The 25,620-nt window shown below is 45.9% G+C and overlaps 2 pseudogenes; one reads left to right on the plus strand and one right to left on the minus strand.

Moving 5' to 3' along the window:
• The window catches only part of LOC117551909, a 430,097-nt pseudogene that overhangs the window by 76,044 nt on the left and 328,433 nt on the right, over positions 1-25,620 (minus strand).
• Positions 1-25,620, plus strand: part of LOC117551910 — a 354,701-nt pseudogene that overhangs the window by 29,432 nt on the left and 299,649 nt on the right.

A 25,620-nucleotide genomic window follows, 5' to 3' on the forward strand; every position in this document is an offset into this window, starting at 1 on the left:
ATGATACCAGTGTATAAGACCAAACTCAAGGGAAGTCAACCAGAAAAGAAAGTAATAAGGACATGGACAAATGAAAGTAGGGAGCAGTTGAAAGCCTGTTTTGATTGGACAGATTGGGACATTTTTCAGGAAGGTTCACTAGATGAAATAACTACTGTTACCAAAGACTATATTAACTTCTGTGTTCCCACTAAAGAAATACAAATCTATCCAAGTAATAAATCATATGTGACTAAGGACATTACAATAAGTTATAAAAAACAGGAAAATAGCCTTCAAAAACAAAGACTATGGAGCACTTGAACAGACAGAGAAATAACTGAAAGTCAAATTGAGGGAATCAAAACTGGCGCACAGAGAGCTTTTGGGAAATGCTTTTAAAGCCAAAGACCCCAAAAAAGTGTGGGACACCATGAGAACCGTGACAGGAATGACCTCTTCAGCTAAACCTATTGTGACGGACAATACATACTTGATCCATACCAATTTGCCTATAAGCAAGGGAGTGGTACTGTTGCTACTCTGGTTCACATCATCACTAAACATTTAGATAAACGTCACACCTATGCAAGAGCCCTCTTCCTAGACTTCTCAGCAGCAACACAATACAAGCAGACATCTTGGTGTCAAAAATGGCCAAAATGGAAGTAAATCCATACCTGATTTACTGGTATGCCGCTTTCCTCACCAGTTGACCAAACCCTGTCATCTGCCATCACAACCAATGTAGGGGCCCCCAGGGCTGCAGGAGTTCAGCTGTGCTCTTAGCTTCTTTTAGCTTCTTTTGATGACTTTACTGAACTGCTGTCTATAGTGTGTTTTGACTTTGACCGTCTAGTCATTGTTGGTGATTTTAACATCCATGTTGACAACCCCCAGGACAGAGGGGCTAAAGAACTGTTTTGTGTTCTTGATAACTATGGTGGGGACCCTCTCATGACATCCAACTATAGGCCCATCAGTATCTTACCCATAGTATCCAAGGTAATTGAGAAATTGATTGCCAAACAAATCATCAATCATCTCAACAACAGCTCCTTTCCACTACATCCAATGCAATTTGGATTCAGGGCTAATCACTCAACAGAAACAGCGACATGCTTCTTCGTGGAGAAAGTTAAGGCATCAATGGACAGGGGTGGGGTTGTGGGGGCCGTGTTCCTTGACTTACGGAAAGCTTTTGACACTGTTAATCAAAACCATAAGTCTTGTGCACTATGTTTGTAAACTGGAGTACCGCAGGGCTCTGTATTGAGCCCAATCTTGTTTAGTATTGTTCCGGGTCGTCTTTATTGTGTTAATCTATGTTGTATGTAAATGAGCAGTGCGATTGCCCATTTACGTCATTGGCTGCCATCTCCTGGTCCGCACAGCCGGCGCGCACCTGCTGGAGATGACTTCAAAGCCTGGGGACAATCATCACTCTGGAGCCTCTGTGATGTGGGACAGACGCCTCTCGCTACTTGGTCCTTAGACAGATCTGTTAAACTTGTGTGCTCATCTCCGTGTGATATTGTGTGTTAGTAGAGTCTAGAGTAGTTTAGTTAGAGGTTAGAGTAGTTTAGGATTTTGTGACTGTTGCCTTTGGTTTAGCTGTGTTTTTGTATAGATTCTTTGTGTTAGTTGTACCACTTTTAAAGTGAGGTTTAGTTTAGTTTCTTATTTAGTGCAACAGTGTTTATTTCCTTGTATGCAAGTAGACTCCTTTTGTTAGAGTCCTCACTTTGTTTGGTTATTTGTCAACCTGTGCCCTTTTGGCCCTTTTGTTTGTTCCAGGCTGCATGCCTGCCATTTTGTTTACCTCTGCTATTTAAAATAAACCCATTTATAATTATTACCAATTCCATTCTGGTGTATGTTGATTTCCTCTACCCTAGAGGGGGACGTAACAAGTATGTACGTAAATGATCTGCCTTCTGTGTGTGGAGAATGTGATGTATTAATGTATGCTGATGATACAGTTGTTTTTACTCATGGCAAAACGGCAGAAGAGGCTGCTACCAAGGTCACTGATGTGTTGGAGAATATTACATCCTGGCTTAACAATAATTGTTTGCAACCAAATGTCTCAAAGACAGTGTGTATGTTCTTCTCCAAGGGCCACAGCATTATAACAGAACAAGATGTTTTCTTTTCTGGAAGGAGACTTCAGGTTGTCTCGGAGTACAAGTACTTGGGAGTACATATTGACACAAACCTCAATTTCAAAAACCATATCAAAAAGGTCTGCAATGAAGTAAAGTTCAATCTGTCAAATTACATTAGAAGCTTCCTATCATCTGCAGCAGCTAAGCTATACCTTCACTCAATGATCCTCTCCCACATTAACTACTGTCTGATCAGCTGGTCTAATGCACACTCTACAGCTCTAAGGCCACTGGAATCACTGTATAAACAAGCACTCAGAACACGAGACAAAAAGCCATTCCGGTATCATCATTGTCACATTGTTAAAAAGTATAATCTGTTCAGCTGGGAAAATCTCATAGTTTACAAAAACATCTGCTTAGTTTATAAGATCACTCATGGGTTGGCTCCTCCTCCTCTGGCTGGCTGCATCAGCCTAAAGTCCACCTCAACCAGGGCTACTAGAGGTGCGGCTAGGGGAGACTGCACCATCCCATTTAGGAAGAGCGCATTCATCCAGGCTGTCTTTCATTCCACGCATCCCATCAATGGAATTCAATACCACAACCAATAAGAGAGTCCTCATCCTACTACACATTCAAGCACAGTGTTAAAAAGTGGCTCATTAATAATCAACAGTGTCAGCACTGATGTGTGGGTGAAGGTGTGTGTATGAGTGCGTATTGTACATTTTGTATTTATTATCATGACTTGCTCCTATCTGTATTCAGTGATGTAATCTATTGCAAATATGTACAATGGTATAACAATGTCGTGGTATTTTTAATATTGCTTTTAGGATGTCAATCACCATCTGGCAAAGGGACTATCGATGAAAACTAGCCTTTTGGCTAATTGACTACTTTTACATGTTTTTAATATGTTGATTAATGTACACTGTCCCTTGTTTTAAATAAATCAATTCAATGGACTGACTCAGCATGTGACGGAGCCCACGCACAATAAGGGGCACACTCTGGACTTAATGATCTCAAAGGGTCTGAATATCTCTGAGGTTGTGGTGACTGATGTTGCGCTCTCTGATCATTCCTTTGAGAGCTCTATTTCTGTTCACACAAATGTTCAAAAAGAGGTAACTACAAAGCGATATTTAACTGAAAACACTAGGGAAATGTTTACTCAGGATGTTTCTTCCACACTTGCCCCTGCTAACATCTTAGTAAATGAGCTAGTAGATCATTTTAATTCAAAAATAAAAATGTTATAGATGCCATTGCTCCAACTAAGGTAAAGGAAGTGACTGGCAAGAAAAGATCTCCATGGAGAAAGGCCATGACCGTGAGAACAGAGAAAAGATAGTGTTGAAAAGCTGAACGTAGGTGGAGAAAAACAAATCTCCAGGTTGACTTTGAAATCTATAAAGAGAGACTTGGCTTGTATCATTTGGAATTGTAAATTGCACGACAGTCTTTCTTCTCTGACATCATTACCAAAAACTAAAACAATGCACGTGCCTTGTTTGCTACCGTCGACAGACTAACAAACCCCACAGTGTCAGTATCCCCCCCCATTCAGAAAATCAGACAAGCAGTCAGTGCCTCTGCATCAGGTACAGCAGATGTTTTGTCTCTGTGTCCACCTAAAATCAATTCAAACACCATGACACAGTTCCATCAGATTAATGATAAAAACCTAGAGGACATTATTCAACTTCTGAAATCCTCCTCCTGCTGCCTTGATATTATTCCTACAGGATTTTTCCAAGATGTTTTTCCTTGCATGTTCTCAGATCTACTTCACATGGTAAACAAGTCTCTTCACTCAGGTGTTTTTCCACAGGCTCTGAAAACTGCAGTCATTAAACCGCTCTTTAAAAAAAAATAATCTAGACGCTTCAGTAATGAACAATTACAGGCCCATATCAAACCTCCCATTTCTAGGTAAAATCATTGAAAAAGTCGTTTTTCAACAGTTGAGTAATTTCTTGCATTTAAATAACTGTTTGGATGTGTTCCAGTCAGGCTTTCGTCCAAACCACAGCACTGAGACTGCTCTTGTAAAAGTATTCAATGACATCCACTTATGGCGCATTTCCACTGCAGGGCCTCGCACGGCTTAGTACGGTATAGTTAGGCCTTGGTAGGCCAGGCTCACTTTATGCTGCGTTTCCAAAACAGTTTAGGAACTGGGAGAGTAACTATAGTAACGCAGTGTAGGCGGAGCAGTAACGTCATCTTCAATGTGCGTCACTACCCGATCTGCAGCCCTGCCCTATCTGCAGTGCGCATGTGCGAGATGGTCCGCCATATTTGACAACTCCATACGGCAACTCTAATAGGACATTTGACACAGTATCGTTTGGCAAAGCAGAAAAAGAACACTCAAAAAACCCGACAATATTAATCTGAATGAGAGAGATGAGTTATTGTTATTACAACGTGACTTCACTATTATTGAACAACTCCTTTTGTTGGGTCATTTTATTGGGTTAAGTACATTGTCAGAATAAGTGAGAAATGGATGTAACTTCTGTTAGACAGCCATCATACATACTGAAGAAATATTGACTGTATGCAATATGTATGGCATTCATAATTTATATCTAATTACATTAACTGTGAATGTCCTTCATTTTATTTCAAATAACAAAATATTTTAATAAAGATATTTGAGACGTTTATGACTCGCGCATGCACGATGCAAATCGGGCAGCCGCCTAGACGTCAAATGTCCTATTAGAGTTGCCGTATGGAGTTGTCAAATATGACGGACCATCTCGCACATGCGCACTGCAGATAGGGCAGGGCTGCAGATCGGGTAGTGACAATGTGAACCACAAAACCAACATCCGCCGTTAGCTCTCAGAGCTCACAGCTCCTAATATCTGTTCAGAAACTAGACAGAAGTTAAACAAGTACAAACCACAGACTGTCCGTGTTATGGCGAATACAGTCGCTGCTTTATTTATGTCTGTATAGGCCGTTCCGAGCTGAATAAGGGCGTCAAATGAAGGCAAGACGCCCGACTGGCGGAAAACGCTGGAATTGTGATGAAGTGCACACTGACCTGAGCTCCAGGGGTCTCTTTCTTCTCCTCCATTATGCTCATCAGCTGTCCTGATGAAGACCACAGAGCTGCTTCATTATTAATATAATACAAATATTTAGATATAATTCATCATAATCTGTGTAGCAACTTACATTCTAACTTACAGCTCACAGTTTGTTCACTTTTATTTCATTAAAATGACTTTATTCACATAGAAAGTGACATTAATGGTTGTTTGAACCACAGTTATAACGCTATCCGTGTGTAACTATAACTAAGTTAACACAGAAAGCAAACATTAGCTAGTGAGATTGTTTAATGTACTCCATGTATACAGTATTTTCTGTATTCTTTAGATACTCTAGTGATATGTGTCCTGTGTGTATACTTGCTGCTAATGCTTCATTTTTATTATATCTTATTGCATCTTTTAAATATGTTTAACTCGTGTAATGCCTGAAAACACTTCTGCTGTGACACATTCATTTCCCAGTTTAAGATAAATCATTATTTAAATAAAGTATATCTATTTATCTAATGAGCTAAACCGTCGCTTAGCTTAGCGTTAGCTGCTAACTGAAGAACCCCATTCATTTCAATGGGAAAAATGCTACGTCGTGGCGAATGGGGAAAGGTAATAAGCTAGTTAGCATATATTTAAAACCATATATATGGTAAAGAGCACCAACACAACAACTCAAACCGTCTTAAACAAAACTGGTGTAATAAATAACTAACATAAAGTCAGCTGAGCATTACAAATCAACTGTTACTCCCCCAGAGCCGAACTGGAATACTAACTGTAGCTGTTAGCCGATAGCCGTTAGCTGTTAGACGATAGCTGTTAGACATAGCTGTTAGACATAGCTGTTAGACTTTAATTTTCAGACTGTAGCTGTTAGACTGTAGCTGTTAGACTTTATTTAAAGATAGTTTGAGACTATTTTTGTGGCACATTTTAAAGTTTTTTTGTGAGTTTCTTTCTTCCAAGATTACAGCTATTGTGTTAAATAAGATAACTTCTGATTCGTGATTAACTGTAAACTAAGCTAACAGGTGTAAATACACTTGATGAAACCTCTGCAGGTGTTTAATCCACTCACCTCTTCTTTTCTCCTTCTTCTCCTCTCGGTTTTTAGCGGATTGCAAAGAACTTTAAAGGTGCATCTTCTTCTTCTCTTGTTTTCTTCTTCTTCTTCTTCTTTCGTGTTTATTGGCGGTTGGCAAACCAACTTGTAGGTGCATTACCGCCACCAACTGGACTGGAGTGTGGACAAGAGACTATGCATAAATCAAGAAACAAAACAAACAAAACAAAGAACCAAAACTCTAGATTATTTTAAATTGATCAATTTCTCTTAGAAACTTAATAATCTCACAATATATATTGCCTGATGTTTTCCCTAACAGCCCTGATAGTGACAAGTCATGGAATGTTGCTTTCTTCAGTGTCTGGAAAAGCACATTTCTCTGAGTACTATATTTCCTGCAAAGCAGTAACACATGCTCAACAGTTTCTGGCTGCCTGCAGTGTATACACTTTCCGGTTGGATGCTTTCCTATTATACTTAAAGTATGATTGAGACCTGTATTATACTTAATGTATGATTGAGACCTGTATTATACTTAATGTATGATTGAGACCTGTATTATACTTAATGTATGATTGAGACCTGTATGACCTATTCTCATCCAAGAAATGACATTTTCCTCCCTTCTTTTAAACCCCACCTTCTTTCCATCCCCAACAAACCTTTGAATGTTATATATATGTCTTCCTGTATCACTAAGGTCCCAATGATCTTGCCATGTTGTTTGTGCATATTTCTGAATGAATGTTTGAACCTCCGCTTTGCTGAGTGGAACTTCTATGTCTATGTTCATACTTCTGAGTGTTTGTTTGGCCAGAATATCCACCTGTTCATTACCCTCCACACCAACATGAGCAGGAACCCAGATGAAACGAGTTGCTATGCCTTTGATTTGCATTTTATATAAAATTAGAAATATTTCATTTATGATGTCCATTCTAGATGAAGATCTGCCTGATCGTATACTCGATAATGCTGAAAAGCTGTCAGATGCAATTACACTGTTATGTATTTCTTTCTCCTCTATCCATTTCAATGACAGTACCAATGCCAACAACTCTGTGGTGTATACTGACACATGGTCTGTTACCCTTTTCTTTATATGTGTATTATACACTGCTGCCCCTGCACGCCCTGTCTCTGGATCTTTGGAGCCATCTGTAAATATGATTGTTGAGTCTGAGTGATATCTTGCAGAATAATTCTGGACTATGCGCCATACTGGTAGTTATTTCCTACTCTTACTTGTATTTTCCTGTCCAGTAAAACATTCATAACCCAATTATATGCTTTACCACCAATTCCCAATTATTTGAACTTGATTAGTAGTCCTTCCTTCCAGAGCATGTCATAAGCCTTTTCAATATCAAAGAAGACTGCAATCACTACTTCCTTGTTGGTCTGTGCTTTCCTGATGTCTGATTCTAAGCACAATATAGAATCCATTGTATTCCGACCCCTCTGGAACCCACTTTGATATGGGGACAACAGAGCTTTACTTTCTAAGATATATGTTAACCTTTCTGTAACCATTCTCTCCATGATTTTGCATAAATGAGATGTCAGGGCAATAGGCCTGTAGCTAGATGGATCTGAAGGGTCTTACCCTGGCTTCAGGATGGGCACTATTATCGCTTGTTTCCACACTGAAGGAAGTTGGCCAGAATCCCACACCCTATTAAACAACCTTAACACAATGACTAGAGAGTTATCTGTCATGTGTTCCAGCATTTTGTAACAAACACCATCTTTCCCAGGAGTGGTTTGGCGAGCACTAATAATTGCTCTTCTCAACTCAAACATACTAAAATGCAGGTCCAACTGATCTCCTAACGCTTCTACTCTATCCAATATTCTCGTGTTTTCCATTCGTGTATTATTTCTGCACTGCCTGGCTTCCTCTGTAAGGTTATCTGAACTATGAACTTTCCTAAAAGTTTGAGCTAGAAGTTCCGCCTTTCCTACGTTTGTGACAGCCATTTTGTCCCCTCTGCTCAAAACTGGCAACTCATAATTCCTTCGACTTCCCCCCATTCTCCTAATCATGCCCCAAACACCTGCAAGCTGTACTTCTCTTCCAATACTATTGCAATATTGCCTCCAAAAAGTGTGTTTTTGCGTTCTTATTGTTCTCCTCACTATAGCCTGGGCCCTTTTATCCTGATTCAAAGCTTCCTGAGAATGGAGTTGTTTGAGTTGCCTGAATGCTTTATTCCTGTCTTTAATGGATTTACTACATTCACCATTCCACCAGGGTACACTCTTGGTGCGCCTAACTCCTGCACTTTCCGGAATTGTTTCTTTAGCTGAATGAATGATAACCTTAACCAACTCAACATTGAATTTATTTATATCATCATCATTTTCCTCTTGAAGTGTTTTACATCTATTCGTACTTACAACTTGGAAGGCATCCCAATTAGCCTTTCCCAATTTCCATCTAGGAATTTTCTTTTCCTTTTCAAACCTTATGTTGGTCCCAACTTTAGTCATTACCGGATAATGATCGCTGCCCACTGTAGTATGCTTTACCACATTCCATGTACTTATACCTGCTAAAGCACTAGATACAAATGTCAGAACGAGTTCTGTTTCTATATTCTTCGTGCAATTATATTGTGTTCCTTCTCCAGTGTTAATGCATCATCATCTATAAATTCCTCAACTACTGCACCATTTGCATCTGTGCTACTGCTTCCCCATAGCGAGCCATGTGAATTAAAACCCCCACACCATATTACTTTGTCTTGCAGTGAACCCCCAGCATCCTCTAATATACTTTGATCTAATTTCCCACATGGATTTTAATAATTTACTATATCTATAGGTCCTCTATCATTCCATACCCTTATAACTATTGCTTCATGATCTGTACTTACATGCATAACTTTGTAACTTATCCCACTCTGTATGAATGTTGCAACTCCTCCCCCTCTGCCAGAGTCCCTATCTCGTCTAACTGCAGTATATCCCTTCACAATAAAATCCAGTTGTGCTTTCAGCCATGTTTCCTGAATACAAAGAACATTAGGTTTCTCTCCCAGGTTGTCAATATATTTTTTGAACTCTTGTCCATTTGCAATTAAACTTCTAGCATTCCACTGCAGTGCAATTACCACCATCAGGATGATCCAGTCCATGTCTGAGGTTGTTGGACGTCATCATTTAGGATATCTTTCACGTGTCCCCAGTGCATCCCTTTCACATCAAGGTACTTTTCAGCTGATTTGACAATTATTTAGATTCTTTCATTCCGGCTTGTAGTCTGCGCTGAACAGTTGATAATCTCTGCCATAAACAGTACAAACTCTCTTTTACTCACTATCAGAGTGTCCTCCTTCAATTTAACTTCCTGCCTCGTCACTTCCCTCTGCCATCTCTCGTCCAGTCACAGTCCAGTGTTGCCACCACCCCCACTACCGCTCTACCGTAGACCGGAAGTTTACAAGCGCACGCTCAATGAACCGGAAATGGAAATACGTCATACCGTGCAACTAGCCTATTGTAGTGGATTAAATATTAACACATGTGAGTGTGAAGCTCCAGAGTCTGAGGCCCGCCCCGTGCTTCCTGTCTGTTGCTCAGCAACATGGAAATGTTCCACTCTGACACAACATCTGTTTCCTTCTCATCATTACTTTTCTTTCCTGAGAAGTGATCAACGTTTCTGGGAGTGGACAGACTTTGTCACTAAGATGGAGTTGTAGAGATATAAAACTTGAATTGTGTGAATTTAAAGATTAAGTTCCTGTTTTAAGGTCCAAGCGAGGGGGGTGTCTTTGTTTGTGTCACCAAATCTAATTTCAGTCTTTTTGCATCTTTTTTAACACTTTTTCTGTATTAATGTGATCGTTCTAAGTCTGTTTTGATCCCCTTTAAGTCCTTTTGCTTTCTAAGTGGTTGCTTTGTGTATGTTTTAGTACTTCCTCCTCTCCTTGCAGTAATTCAGCTTCTCTCTGATGTTTCTTTAGTAATTTGATCATGGACGTGGGAAGGGGGGGTGCTGAGGGGGCTGCAGCACCCCCACCTGTTGGCGGAGAGTTGTAACTGCAACGCCAAAAAGTTCACTAATCAAATCAATACAAAAGTTTTATTTTGAGTATGTTTGAGTTAGCATTTTAGTGTAAGCAGTCTCTAAAAAGCTTCACTATAAGAGAAAGTGATAATGCAGTGTGCTTCTTCTGTTGCTCTGCTATAGAAAAGAAGCTCGTCAGCGCGAGATCAGGGATGGGAGTTTTGTGAAAGCACGGTTTAAGAACTGGCGAAAGGCAGAGGAAACATTTAGGGAGCATGAGAAGTCCCATCAACACACAGGCCGTCAACAAACTGGCAGCATGAAAACAAACACCGATGAATGCGCTGCTCTCACAAGCTGTTGCTAAAGACCAAATGACTGCATTTAGTGTGACGTTATTATAGTGGACCCTCCCTCCACGCAGGTCACGCAGATTGCGTGGGACCTCGTTTTGCGGAGGGAGCCTAATCTGAAGCGCAAACGCAGTGTAAGCGCCACAGTTTCGCCGCTGCGAGGCAGCCGCACCCCGCACCCCCCACTCTGACTGACTTCCCGCGTCCCTGCATTTGATGTTTCTTTTTGGTTGTTTGAAGTATATTTTTAATCTGTTTGCATTTCCTTGTGGTCATGTTTGGTTGTTTAAAGTCATGTTGTGTTTGTTTGTAGTAGAGAGTCACAGGTGAAAGTCACTGGTGAGAGTCACAGGTGAGAGTCACAGGTGAGAGTCACAGGTGAGAGTCACAGGTGAGAGTCACAGGTGAATTGCAGAGAGTCACAGGTGAGCTGCAGAGAGTCACAGGTGAGAGTCACAGGTGAGCCGCAGAGAGTCACAGGTGAGCTGCAGAGAGTCACAGGTGAGCTGCAGAAAGTCACAGGTGAGCCGCAGAGAGTCACAGGTGAGCAGCAGAGAGTCACAGGTGAGCTGCAGATAGTCACAGGTGAGCCGCAGAGAGTCACAGGTGAGAGTCACAGGTGAGCTGCAGAGAGTCACAGGTGAGCTGCAGAGAGTCACAGGTGAGCTGCAGAGAGTCACAGGTGAGCTGCAGAGAGTCACAGGTGAGCCGCAGAGAGTCACAGGTGAGCTGCAGAGAGTCACAGGTGAGAGTCACAGGTGAGCCGCAGAGAGTCTTAGGTGAGCTGCAGAGAGTCACAGGTGAGAGTCACAGGTGAGCTGCAGAGAGTCACAGGTGAGAGTCACAGGTGAGCTGCAAAGAGTCACAGGTGAGCTGCAGAGAGTCACAGGTGAGAGTCACAGGTGAGAGTCACAGGTGAGTCACAGGTGAGCCGCAGAGAGTCACAGGTGAGCTGCAGAGAGTCAAAGGTGAGCTGCAGAGATTCACAGGTGAGCCGCAGAGAGTCACAGGTGAGAGTCACAGTTGAGCTGCAGAGAGTCACAGGTGAGAGTCACAGGTGAGCCGCAGAGAGTCACAGGTGAGCTGCAGAGAGTCACAGGTGAGCCGCAGAGAGTCACAGGTGAGAGTCACAGGTGAGAGTCACAGTTGAGCTGCAGAGAGTCACAGGTGAGAGTCACAGGTGAGCCGCAGAGAGTCACAGGTGAGAGTCACAGGTGAGCTGCAGAGAGTCACAGGTGAGCCGCAGAGAGTCACAGGTGAGCTGCAGAGAGTCACAGGTGAGCTGCAGAGAGTCACAGGTGAGAGTCACAGGTGAGAGTCACAGTTGAGCTGCAGAGAGTCACAGGTGAGAGTCACAGGTGAGCCGCAGAGAGTCACAGGTGAGAGTCACAGGTGAGCTGCAGAGAGTCACAGGTGAGCCGCAGAGAGTCACAGGTGAGCTGCAGAGAGTCACAGGTGAGCTGCAGAGAGTCACAGGTGAGCTGCAGAGAGTCACAGGTGAGCCGCAGAGAGTCACAGGTGAGGGTCACAGGTGAGCTGCAGAGAGTCACAGGTGAGAGTCACAGGTGAGCCGCAGAGAGTCACAGGTGAGCTGCAGAGAGTCACAGGTGAGAGTCACAGGTGAGCTGCAGAGAGTCACAGGTGAGAGTCACAGGTGAGCTGCAGAGAGTCACAGGTGAGAGTCACAGGTGAGCTGCAAAGAGTCACAGGTGAGCTGCAGAGAGTCACAGGTGAGAGTCACAGGTGAGAGTCACAGGTGAGTCACAGGTGAGCCGCAGAGAGTCACAGGTGAGCTGCAGAGAGTCACAGGTGAGCTGCAGAGAGTCACAGGTGAGCCGCAGAGAGTCACAGGTGAGAGTCACAGTTGAGCTGCAGAGAGTCACAGGTGAGAGTCACAGGTGAGCCGCAGAGAGTCACAGGTGAGCTGCAGAGAGTCACAGGTGAGCCGCAGAGAGTCACAGTTGAGAGTCACAGTTGAGCTCCAGAGAGTCACAGGTGAGAGTCACAGGTGAGCCGCAGAGAGTCACAGGTGAGAGTCACAGGTGAGAGTCACAGGTGAGAGTCACAGGTGAGAGTCACAGGTGAGAGTCACAGGTGAGAGTCACAGGTGAGCCGCAGAGTGTCACACGTGAGCTGCAGAGAGTCACAGGTGAGCCGCAGAGAGTCACATGTGAGAGTCACAGGTGAGCTGCAGAGAGTCACAGGTGAGAGTCACAGGTGAGAGTCACAGGTGAGAGTCACAGGTGAGAGTCACAGGTGAGAGTCACAGGTGAGCCGCAGAGAGTCACAGGTGAGAGTCACAGGTGAGCTGCAGAGAGTCACAGGTGAGAGTCACAGGTGAGAGTCACAGGTGAGCCGCAGAGAGTCACAGGTGAGCCGCAGAGAGTCACAGGTGAGCCGCAGAGAGTCACAGGTGAGCTGCAGAGAGTCACAGGTGAGCCGCAGAGAGTCACAGGTGAGCCGCAGAGAGTCACAGGTGAGCCGCAGAGAGTCACAGGTGAGCCACATAGAGTCACAGGTGAGCTGCAGAGAGTCACAGGTGAGCTGCAGAGAGTCACAGGTGAGCCGCAGAGAGTCACAGGTGAGAGTCACAGGTGAGCTGCAGAGAGTCACAGGTGAGAGTTACAGGTGAGCCGCAGAGAGTCACAGGTGAGAGTCACAGGTGAGAGTCACAGGTGAGCCGAAGAGAGTCACAGGTGAGCCGCAGAGAGTCACAGGTGAGAGTCACAGGTGAGAGTCACAGGTGAGCTGCAGAGAGTCACAGGCGAGCCGCAGAGAGTCACAGGTGAGCCGCAGAGAGTCACAGGTGAGCCGCAGATAGTCACAGGTGAGCTGCAGAGAGTCACAGGTGAGCCTCAGAGTCACAGGTGAGCCGCAGAGAGTCACAGGTGAGCCGAAGAGAGTCACAGGTGAGCCGCAGAGAGTCACAGGTGAGCCGCAGAGAGTCACAGGTGAGCCGCAGAGAGTCACAGGTGAGCCGCAGAGAGTCACAGGTGAGCCGCAGAGTGTCACAGGTGAGCCGCAGAGAGTCACAGGTGAGCTGCAGAAAGTCACAGGTGAGCTGCAGGTCAGCAGAGTTCTGCAGCAGGACGTGTGTACACACAGGTGTGTGTGTTGGCACCAGGAGTAACGGACCGCGGTCCCCCGTGAACACACACATCTCACCGTCACCGGACCCCCCCGACAGGTGGAGCCCTCCATCAGGGAGACCAGGGGCTGGAGGCAGGGCTTAGAGACCGGGACTGAAACACAGAGGAGAGCAGGGCAACTTTTTTTTATTCCAGTTCATCTTGTTTTAATTTGTATTGGCTTTTTCTTTACTGCATTTAAATGTAGTTTTATAAGATGCTTCCTTTGCACCATATCTTATTGATTTATTTATGCCTTGTTAAAATGTGCTAAATAAAAAAACTTGATGACATAAATGTATTTATTTTTGCATTAGACTGAAGTTGTTGAATCTGACAGAGAACGCCTAATCAGGTTAAAGGTTACAGGTTATAGGACCAACTTCATCACCATGCTATATTCTGACTGGGGGGGCCAGTTATTTTCTGAGGGGGGCCGAATAAATGCAGGACGAAAAACACAAAGACAGTATGAAGTAATTGCGCATAAGAAACAATGCATACAGTTATTCTTTCAGTACATATTTATTTCAGATACTTATAGTTACAGTTTTTACGCTCTAATGGGTCCGACTAGAAAGATTGTTGTGGCTTCATTCCTTGTTTTTCTATCAAGCCACTAGACGCCTAAACAGACACTTCTAACTCGTTTTCTTTCCTTTATATTACTTACAGTTGAAGAGTTACTCGGCCTCCGATGGTTTGGATGATTTTGCGATGTGTTTGAACAAAATAAAATAACAAACTTTTACACAAGCAACAAAGAAAAGAGCCCTTTACAATATTCAAAACAAAGAGGCAAAACTCAAATCAAATAACAAACGACGGTATTCTTTCTTCTTGATAAGGCTTCTATAACTTCATAACTTAAAGGGTACTTGTACGATTTGTGCACGTGTATGGTTAAAACTGTTCCTCGACTGCGTCTCTCCAACAGGTTGCCCATCACTGTGGCTTTAGCGCAGGCGCCGTGGGAATTGTAGTCCTTTATAGTGCGTTGACTATAGACGTCACAATTAGGTGGCCTTTCTTATCAAATCAAAATACTGGCTCTAACAATGACAAATAACGTTTAATCATAAACTTTTCATTTCCAGGGGGGGCCACAGGGGGTCCAAGGTCAGTGTTAGGGGGGCACTGGCCCCCCTTAGAACCGCCCCTGCTAAGAACACCATATATTCGGTCAATTGTGCAGCTGATAGAACACAACACATTTGTTTTATTTCATTTGACAAGGTCGATAGAGTTGCTGCAGCTTGAAATGCACAGGCTGCAATAGACACGCTGCGCCCAGCTGATTGACTGTTACAAGGGGGTGAAGCAGGTAGGACTCAAATGCAGATTTTAACAAAAAGCGAGCTTTATTAAATAATAAAAGCTGTGTCAAAAAGGCAGTATCCAAAAATTCCAAAAACAAACGAGCAGCACAAGGAACATGGACCGTGGAATGACATGGAGGGAAAACAATGGACCGACATGGAACACAGGGGAAGACTAGACTAAATACACAGAAGGGTAATCACAGGACAAGACACAGCTTGGCAGGGGAGGGAGAAACACAAGGGCAACAGGTGAACACAATGAGACAATCAGACACACCAGGGAAACTAACGACAGGGAGGAGGACCAGACAAAACACAAGGAGGAAGACAAAACACAGAATGAACAGACTTACAAAACCCATACCCAGACAGACAACACTAAAACTGTGACATAAACCTAGGAGTGTGACAGAACCCCCCCCTTAAGGGACGGATCCCAGACGTCCCAAAAAACAAAGTCCAGCAGGGTGGGTGGAGGGGGTCTGGAGGACGGGTCTCGGGCGGACGGCCCGGGGGCAAGGCAGAGTCCAAGGTGGGGAACTCGGGCGGACGGCCCGGGGGCAAGGCAGAGACCATGGAGGGGCGAAGGCCACAGCGGGCGAACTCAGGGGGCCGAGCATGAGGGCGAAGACAGCGGCAGGAAGAGTCAGGGGGCCGGGCTCGAGGGCGAAGACCAGACAGCTCCGGAGGCCGGGCAGAACCCGGTGCCGGCCGAACAGGAACCGGAGCCAGTGGGACAGGCCTCGGCAGGATCCCCCACGGAAGAGGACCAGGAGTTGGCAGGACCCCCGGCGAGACAGGTGATGGCGGGGCCTCCAACGGAACAGGACACAGGGTTGGCAGGACCCCCGGCAGAAGAGTAGTCGGCAGGGCCCCCAACGGGACAGGACATGGAGATGGCAGGACCCCCGGCGAGACAGGTGATGGCGGGGCCTCCAACGGAACAGGACAAGGGGCCGGCAGGACCCCCGGCAGAAGAGTTGTCGGCGGGACCCCCAGAGGAACAGGACATAGGATTGGCAGGACCCCCGGCAGGAGAGTAGTCGGCGGGACCTCCGACGGCACAGGACATAGGGTTGGCAGGATCCCTGGCAGAAGAGTAGTCGGCGGGACCTCCAACGGCACAGGACATAGAGTTGGCAGGATCCCCGGCAGAAGAGTAGTCGGCGGGGCCTCCAACGGGACAGGACAAGGAGCCGGCAGGACCCCCGGCAGGAGAGTAGACGGCGGGACCTCCAACGGGACAGGACAAAGGGTTGGCAGGACCCCCGGCAGGAGAGTAGTCGGCGGGGCCTCCAACGGCACAGGACAAAGGGTTGGCAGGACCCCCGGCAGAAGAGTAGACGGCGGGACCTCCAACGGGACAGGACATAGGGTTGGCAGGACCCCCGGCAGGAGAGTAGACGGCGGGACCTCCAACGGGACAGGACAAAGGGTTGGCAGGACCCCCGGCAGGAGAGTAGTCAGCGGGGCCTCCAACGAGACAGGACAAGGAGCTGGCAGGACCCCCGGCAGGAGAGTAGACGGCGGGATCTCCAACGGGACAGGACATGGAGTTGGGATTTGAGATGGGACTAGAGAAGTGACTAAAGGAGGGACTGGAGATGGGACTAGAGACGGTTGGTACGCCGACAGGACACGGGGAGCTGGCGTTGGCCGGTGAGCCAACAGGAGACGAGGCGCTGGAGCCGGCCGGCACGCCGACAGGACTCGGGGAGCTGGTGTCGGCCGGTAATCCAGTCCTGGAGCCGAAACTGGAGTCGGGACCTTGGCTACTGGGGCCTGTACTGAAGCCGGGACCATAGCTGCTGGACCCGGAACCAGGGCCGGAACCATGGCAGCTGGGGCCAGAACTGGGGCCGAACCTGCTGGAGTACGGGCTGGAATCCTGGCCTTCCATCCCCCAGAGACCTTTTGGAAGCTCCGTGGACCTCCAAACGCCAGACGGGTTCCTGAGAAAGGGTCTGAGGCTGGAGCTGGAGCCGCTGGAACCGGAACAGAGGCCTGGACCATGGCTGTGTGGGCCAGGTAATCGAGCAAGGAATCATAGCTCTGCGGACCGGTACTGGTGCATGGATCCAGGGCTGTGGAAACCGGAACTGAAGCCGGGATAATGGCTGTTGGAGCACGGGCTGGAATCCTTGCCCTGCGTGTCCTAGAGGCTTTTTGGAGACTCCGTGGACCTCCAACAGGACAGTAGTCGGATCCCAGGAAAGGGATAGAAGCGTGTGACAAGTCTTCAGGGCTACTTGAAAAAGTTTGTAGCCACTCAGGCAACAAGCTCCTGAGCCAGGGCTTGCGAGCAACCTCCTGGCGTGCCTCCTTCAGAGCAGCCTCTTTACCCCGTCTAGATGAGGCGTTCTTCCAGGTGTAAAAAATGTACTCCAGAGAGTACCCAAGACATTCCGCCTGTGAGGCCAAAACATTAAAATCCGCTGAGTCCAAATTTGGTCGGTCCATTCTGTTACGAGGGGGTGAAGCAGGTAGGACTCAAATGCAGATTTTAACAAAAAGCGAGCTTTATTAAATAATAAAAGCTGTGTCAAAAAGGCAGTATCCAAAAGTTCCAAAAACAAACGAGCAGCACAAGGAACATGGACCGTGGAATGACATGGAGGGAAAACAATGGACCGACATGGAACACAGGGGAAGACTAGACTAAATACACAGAAGGGTAATCACAGGACAAGACACAGCTGGGCAGGGGAGGCAGAAACACAAGGGCAACAGGTGAACACAATGAGACAATCAGACACACCAGGGAAACTAACGACAGGGAGGAGGACCAGACAAAACACAAGGAGGAAGACAAAACACAGAATGAACAGACTTACAAAACCCATAACCAGACAGAAAACACTAAAACTGTGACATAAACCTAGGAGTGTGACATTGACAGCTGGAACATAAACCACAAAATACATTTTAAAAAGCCCCAATTGTCTGTACATGTGCAAACCCAGCTTGATTGCACTTGGTTTACTATTATGTCTAAAAAGGGAAGGGCATTACGTTACATCGGAGTGATCCTGTGCGTCTGCTGACTAGCACACCGGGCACGGGGGTTTCATGGTGATACCTGTTAGTTAAATATTTAACCCTCTCCACCTGCAGTGTGTATTCTCACCTTCAGTGACGACCACCCTCACTGACGTCATGATGTCAGCATTAGGCCTGTCGATCCCGACCCAGTAGACCCCGCTGTCCCCCATCTGCAGATCTAAGACCCTCACAAACAGTCATCTCCTCCGAGCATCCACGATGTGAACCCGGGTGGTTCTGGTCTTCCCCTCCGAGTCCACCAGCACCTCACAGGTCCTCCTGGACTCTCCTCTGCACCAGTACTTGTTGCTGATCAGCTGGTTCTCATAGCTGCAGGAGAGCAGGAAGTCTGACCCGAGGGGAGCCGTGATCTGCTTCTTATCACACTGCAGCTGCAGACTCGCTGAAACAGAAAGGAAAAGGGAGTCTGAGAAGAAGCTCTTTCATGTCATACCAACAGTGGGTCTGCTAATGCACATTCAGAGTGCATGGGAGTTGGTTGCTTGTGAATATCCAGGTGAGAAATAACATTTGTACCTGTAAATACTTTCCACACACCTGAACACACAGAATATCACGTTAGCTAGGAATACACATCTGTACGCAGGTATTTATGTTGTGTATGTGTGTGTGTGTGTGTGTGTGTGTGTGTGTGTGTGTGTTGTGTGTGTGTGTGTGTGTGTGTGTGTGTGTGTGTGTGTGTGTGTGACTGTGTGTGTCCTGGCAGGCCAGTGGGGGAATCCCTTCATCTTGTCGAACACCAGGTCTCCCTGTTTGAACTGGTCCCCGTTTTTCCCCGGCATCGTGATAACTCTCACCTTAATGACAGAGAATCAGCAGAAAGAAAACAGAAATATATTGAGATGACTTAATAACCATCATGTAATCAAGGGGCGTCTGAAAGACACATTTACTCATTGATTATATATATATGTAGATATACCAGTTTTAGTTTCACATGATGTGTAACTCTTCTCTCATCTTATTAAAAGTACATCTTTATATCTGGTATGTAATGAAGGAGTAGTATAAAGTGACATCAAATGAAAATACTTCAGCTAATACAACTACCTGCAATCTGTATTTGAGTAAATGAACTTTATTTACTTTCCAACCATGAAAAACTGTTTATTTTTGTACCGTTAACTGTTGACAGTTATCTGAAATGTATAAACTGTTACGATTATTGTGTTATGTCACGTTTTCTATGTCTTGGTTTGGGTGTTTTGCTGTTCTCCCTGTCATGTTTTCCTCCGGGTATATTGTCTGGTCCTTTTCCCTGTGTTTTTCCTCCCGTCGTTAGTTTCCCTGGTGTGTCTAGTTGTCTGATTGTTTTCACCTGTGGCCCTTGTGTTTCTCCTCCCCTGCCCGGCTGTGTCTCGTCTTGTGATTACCCCTCCCTGTATTTAGTCTCTTCCTGTGTTCAGTGTCGGTTCGTCTTGTGTGTTGACGTGGTCTTCGGTGAGTGTCCTATTCTGTCTTTGTGTATATCTAGCCTTGAAATAAAGGAATTATTTTACTCTAATCTGCATTTGGGTCCTGCTTCCTGCACACCGTAACATTACGAACCGACCAAATATGGACCCAGCGGATTCAGCTTTTTTGAGGCTACAGGCGGACCGTCTTGGGTGCTCTCTGGAGTACATTTTGTATATGTGGGATGACGCATCATCTATACGGGGTAGAGTGGCTGCTTTGAAGGAGGCACGCTAGGAGGTTGCTCGCAAGCCCTGGCTCAGGAGTTTGTTGCCTGAGTGGCTACAACTTTTTACCAGTAGTCCTGGAAACTTTTCTCAAGCCTCTAACCCTTTCCTGAGATCCGACTACTGTACTGGTAGAGGTCCACGGTGTCTCCAAGGGGCTTGTAGGAGACGCAGGGCCAGGATTCCAGCCCATGCCCCAGCAGCCATGGTTCCGGCTCCAGAACCGGACCTTACAGCCATGTTTCCGGCTCCAGAACTGGACCTTACAGCCCTGTTTCCGGCTCCAGAACCGGACCTTACAGCCATGTTTCCGGCTCCAGAACCGGCCCATACAACCATGGTGCCGGCCCCAGTAGCCTTGGTTCCAGACCTAGTTCCGGCCCCAGCAGCCATGGTTCCAGACCCAGCTCTGGCCCCAGCTGCCATAGTCCCTTCTCTGGTCCCCTCTCTAGTCTCTTCTCGAGTTCCCCTCTAGTCCCTTCCCAAGTTCCTTCTCTAGTCCCTCCTCAGGTCCCATCTCAAGTCCCTTCGCTAGTCCCTTCTCTAGTCCCCACTCTATTCCCTCCTCTAGTCCCTTCCCTAGTCCCCTCTCTAGTCCCCTCTCTAGTCCCTTCCCTAGTCCCCCCTCTAGTGCCTTCCCTAGTCCCTTCTTTAGTCCCTCCTCTAGTTCCTCCTCTAGTCCCTTCTCTAGTCCCCTCTCGAGTTCCCTCTCAAGTCATCTCTCAAGCCCCCTCTCCAGTCCCCTCTCCAGTTCCCTCTCCAGTCCCTACTGAAGTCCCGTTGGGGGTCCCGCCGACTACTCTCCTGCCGGGGGTCCTGCCAACCCTATGTCCTGTCCCGTTGGAGGTCCCGCCGGGGTCTGTCCCACCAGCTCCGGTTCCTGTCCGGCCGACACCGGGTCCTGCCCGGCCTCCGGCGCTGTCCCGTCAGCGCCTTCCTGCCCGGCCTCCGGAGCTGTCTAGTCTTCACCCTCGATCCTGGCCCCCTGAGAGCCACGGCCTTCGCCCTCGAGCCCGGCCCCCTGACTTTCCCGGCCGCGGTCCTCGCTCTCATGCTCGGCCCCCTGAGTTCGCCCGCGGTGGCCTTCGCCCCTCCATAACCCCCACCTTGGACTCTGTCTTGCCCCCGGGCCGTCCGCCCGAGTCCCCCTTCTCGGCTTCTGCCTTGCCCCCGGGCCGTCCGCCCGAGATCCCTTCCGGGTCCTCCGCGGGGCTCCTGGGTTGTCAGCCCAAACCCGTCCTCCTGACCCCCTCCACCCACCCTGGTGGCCCTAGTTTTATATTATACATATATTACTGTTAATGCAAATGTGAGATATAATCCAGACAAACAAAGAGTATTACAAGAACGATATGTATCCCTGATATGTAGCTAAGCGAAACGATTCATTGTAAGGCTTTAACTGTTGCTGTTATCTGAAAGGTATAAACCACATTCAAAGAGAGAGGAGGTTGTTTCCTTCCATCAGAAACCAGTTTTTAAGTATTGTTTGTTTCATTTCCAGCTCGTCCTGTCTTTGTTTACAAATACAGACTGCTAGCTCTGAAGCTAACCAGGGTTGCCAAATGTGGGTACCTGGCAGGAGTGAGATTTTGATATTTAATTACACATATGCGCACTAAATGACTGCTATCGTGTCAGTAGCGGGACCTTAGCATATATATAGGATATACAAATACACAATATTGGACACAGACTATAAAGGGCACACAGTTTCATTCACTAATGAAAGTCAAACACATGTTTGTTTCCACTGTTTCATTGTGTGCATAGGCCTGTCGCGATAAGTAAATAGTTGACTTATCGCTCCAATACACACCTCAATGCTTTATATTGTAGTCTATCCATTTTTAAGTGATGTTTTGCTGCTGCTCCATACGCTATACAACCATAGTCTGTTGTGGACCTCATCATTGATCTGTAAATGTATATTAATGCTTGTTTGTCTGCGCCCCAGTTGCATCCAGCTACAGCTCGTGTTTGTTTGTAAATACCATGTAGCATGACTTGCTTTCTGACATTTTGAATCCCCAGTTATATGACCACCTCTCCACTTTTTTAATCGCTCTAGCTTCTCCATTACGTATGGGGCATGTCTTCCCCTCATCCACATAGCCCCATCATCTGCGTGTAGAGCCCATTGGATGCATGTATCTAAGCATGTCAATATGTCATTAATCATGATGTTAAATAATATTGGACTGACTGCACTCCCTTGGGGAATACCATTTTCTATTTCTAAATAATTGGAAATATCTGCTCCAACCTTTCCTCTAAATGTCCTGTCTGTTCAAAAGGCCCTTACCCAATTGAACATTCTCCCTCCAATACCCATTCTACTCAATGTGATCAGTAACCCCTCCCTCCACACAGTCATACGCCTTTTCAATGTCAAAGTACACTATTGCCATTATCTCTTTCATTTTCAATGTTTTTCCCACATCATTACTCACTCTTACTAATTCCACATCCAGAGCTGACCTATTATCCTGTCTCTTCTCCTTCACCTTTTCATTCTCTGCTAGTAACTGCTGTTTTTGCTGCCTATGGATATCACTGAGATGCTCCCCACTATGTACTGCTGCAAGTGTCCTTCCTAACATACCTGCCTTCTCTTTATCTGTCACTGCCAGCCTCTCCCCATCAACCAAAGCTGGCATTTTAATTGATTTCCTTTTCCCACTCATCTGCTTAAACATGGACCAGACATCACCTAATGTTACTCCTCTGCCAATGGTAGAACACAATTCTCTCCATGTTCTCTTGTGTGTGTATTTTACTGTCCTTCGAGCAGCTGCCCTTTTCCTTTGATACTCTATAACAGGCATCCTCAAAGTCCGGACTCTGGTCCGGATCCGGACCGAACCACAACTGTCTCTGGACTCTGAGCAAATTATACTTTTCATATGTATTATCTGTGTTATCTGCGAGACATCGCCACAACGCAACGAGTCAAAATGATCCGCTATGTCCATAGACTGCAAAGAGCGCTCTGCATGTCCTGTTCCACTGTCTGTGTGTGTCTGTCAACGTATTGGTCCAATCACATTGAGCATCCCGTCAGCGTTTCCCCCTCCCAAACAATCTGCGAATCAGAGGCACAGTAAGGCGGGTCTTCGCGGAATGCGGGTGGGAAAAATGTGTGTCTCGTCTCTTTCAACCTGTCTGAGTCAGAGCGAGAGTTTTTTTTTTTTAATATTCAGAGCGAGAGTTAACAGCTCATCTAGTTCCATCTGTACTGTAGCTAGTAGCCTAGTTTCACCTACCGGGGCGGCAACTGACACCCTAAAAATAGGCCTTGCCACCCCAGCTGCCACCCCAGTTGGCAGCTTTGTTTTGAAAGAAAAGTTGTGGCTCATTGGACATTTATGAGAGAAAGTCTCTAATGTTGATTGATTGATTGATTGATTGAAAAGTGTATTAACAGCTTGTATATTGGGTACAGTACAGCTCAAAACATACAATTGTTAAGGGGATGCAGACCAGAGAAAGACTTTCGTCTTGTTTACATCAGGGTCCCCCATTTCCAATTAATCATGTATGTCCGAGTGCAAGTGAATTTAGCACAAGGTGCACGTCATGTAACCCCTCCCCCGGTCCTGGCGCGAGCGTGGACATATGATTGGCGGCAATTTCATTTGATTTGGACGGCGCAAAACGAGAGAGGGATCAAGCAGACACAACAACAATGAAAACTGCTGCATACAGATTATTTTTGTTTTTACAACCTCGTGTTAAGAATCTTGTTGCAATTGTTTAAAAGTTTGAATGACCGTAATAAACGGACCTTTGTCTTATTGAAACATTTATTTTGGACCTTTAAGATTTGTATTTGAGTACCCCTGGTCTAAGTTATCTTTTTGAGGATGCCTGCTCTATAACATTATTTTGTGTCATGTTTCTTTAATTCTCTAAATGCATCGTTTCGCTCTTTAGTAGCCCTGCTGCATTCCTCATTCCACCATGCCACCACCTTCTTCCTACCCTTGGTTGTTGTTTTGGGTATAGATGAGAGTAACAAATGCGTCACTTCCGGGCAAAAATAACGGCTCCGCCCACTTTTTGGGGAAAACAACGCTGTCAGTTGAACAGCGGTCAATACAAATTCTGATGTTTTTGCCAATCCGATCAGAAATTTAAGAAAACCGGAGATTTTTGGATCTTCAAAGAGCCCGATTCCAATGGCCAGACGGGCAAACAATTGCATTAAGCTATTAGAAATCGACGATCGGGCTCGATATATGGTTAAATATAGCAGTAGGCTATCGATTTTCATAGATGAGAGTAACATCACGTCACTTTACGGCCCCGCCCACTTTTGGGGGAAACAACGCTGTCATTTGAATGGCGATCGAGCCTGAAGCCACAGAGCTCTTCTTTTACTGTCCTTTCTTCTTAGAGGAAGTACAGAAACAATGAACTCTTGATTATTTTTAATGTTTGAGGTGCAATAAACGACACAGCAGCTTTTTGGCATGTTAAAACTATTATGTTCCGCCTCGCTCATGAGAGTAACAGCTGGAGAAATTACAGCCTCGCCTACTGATTTTAATTTAACCATATATCAAGACCGATTGTAAATTACCAATGATCGAATGTAATTGTTTGCCTGACTGGCCATCGTAATCGAGCTCTTTGAAGATCCCAAAATCCACGGTTTTCCCAAAGATTTGATCGGATTGGCAAAAACTTCAGAATTTGCCATTCAAATGACAGCGTTGTTTTCCCCAAAAAGTGGGCGGGGCCGTAATTTTTGCCCGGAAGTGACGTGGTGTTACTCTCATCTATACTGTTCTCTGCTGCATTTAGTATATGTTGCGTTATGTGGCTTGTAATGACCTCTATGCTTCCCTCTGATGTTAGCAGGTGTACCGACTCCTCACACCATATCCTACATTTCCCCCAATCAGCTTTAGCAAAGCACCACCTGGTTATCACACCTCCTTCCTGCATATATACATTATTATTCATTTTAGTAAGCACTGGATAATGGTCACTTCCTACAGTGGAGTTATTCAAAACAAACCATTCGCATGTATGAACCAAACAGTTTGTTACGTCCCAACTAGGAGAAGAGGAAAGCAACATACACCAGATTGGAATTGGTAATAATTATAAATGGCTTTATTATACCAGGGTGAAACAAAATGGCAGGCAGGCAGCCTGAAACAAACAAAGTGGCCACAAGGGCGCAAGTTTACATAAACAACCAAACAAAGGGAGGACTCTAAAAAGGGAGCCTGTTTACATACAAAGAAATAGATAAACTAAATAGTAACTAAAACCCTCACTGTCAAAGTGGTACTAACTAAAGAAAAGGAGGCTGTAAAAAAACACAGCTAAACTAAACAACTACCGTCAATTTAGAGACTCAGATACTCTAATCACATAGTCACATCTAATCATATCACACTACAAAACACAGACCACACAATTTAACCACAGACCGAAGAGCAAGTAGCGAGAGGCGTCTGTTCACTCAACAGAGCCTCCAGAGTGTTGATTGTCCCCAGGCTTTGTAGTCGTCTCCAGCAGGTGTGCGCCGGCTGTACGCTGCGATTGGTGTGCGTCGAACCCGGCGTGCTCCAATCACAATCTTCAGGGGGCGGACCAGGAGATGGCAGCCAATCACGACAGGGTAATCGCACAGCTCATTTACATGCAACACACATTAACACAGTTAAGAGGACCAGGAAGGCAGCAGCCGTAACCAGTTTGACACCAATGTCAGATCCAGGCATGAGACTTTCCCCCTGTGAACATCTAATCTTGTGCCATGTCCATCATTAAGGCATACTAGTGTTCTTTCCTCCAGCATTTCTTCCACTAT

This window comes from Gymnodraco acuticeps, unplaced genomic scaffold (genome assembly GCF_902827175.1).
Source record: "Gymnodraco acuticeps unplaced genomic scaffold, fGymAcu1.1, whole genome shotgun sequence".
Taxonomy (NCBI): Eukaryota; Metazoa; Chordata; class Actinopteri; order Perciformes; family Bathydraconidae; genus Gymnodraco; species Gymnodraco acuticeps.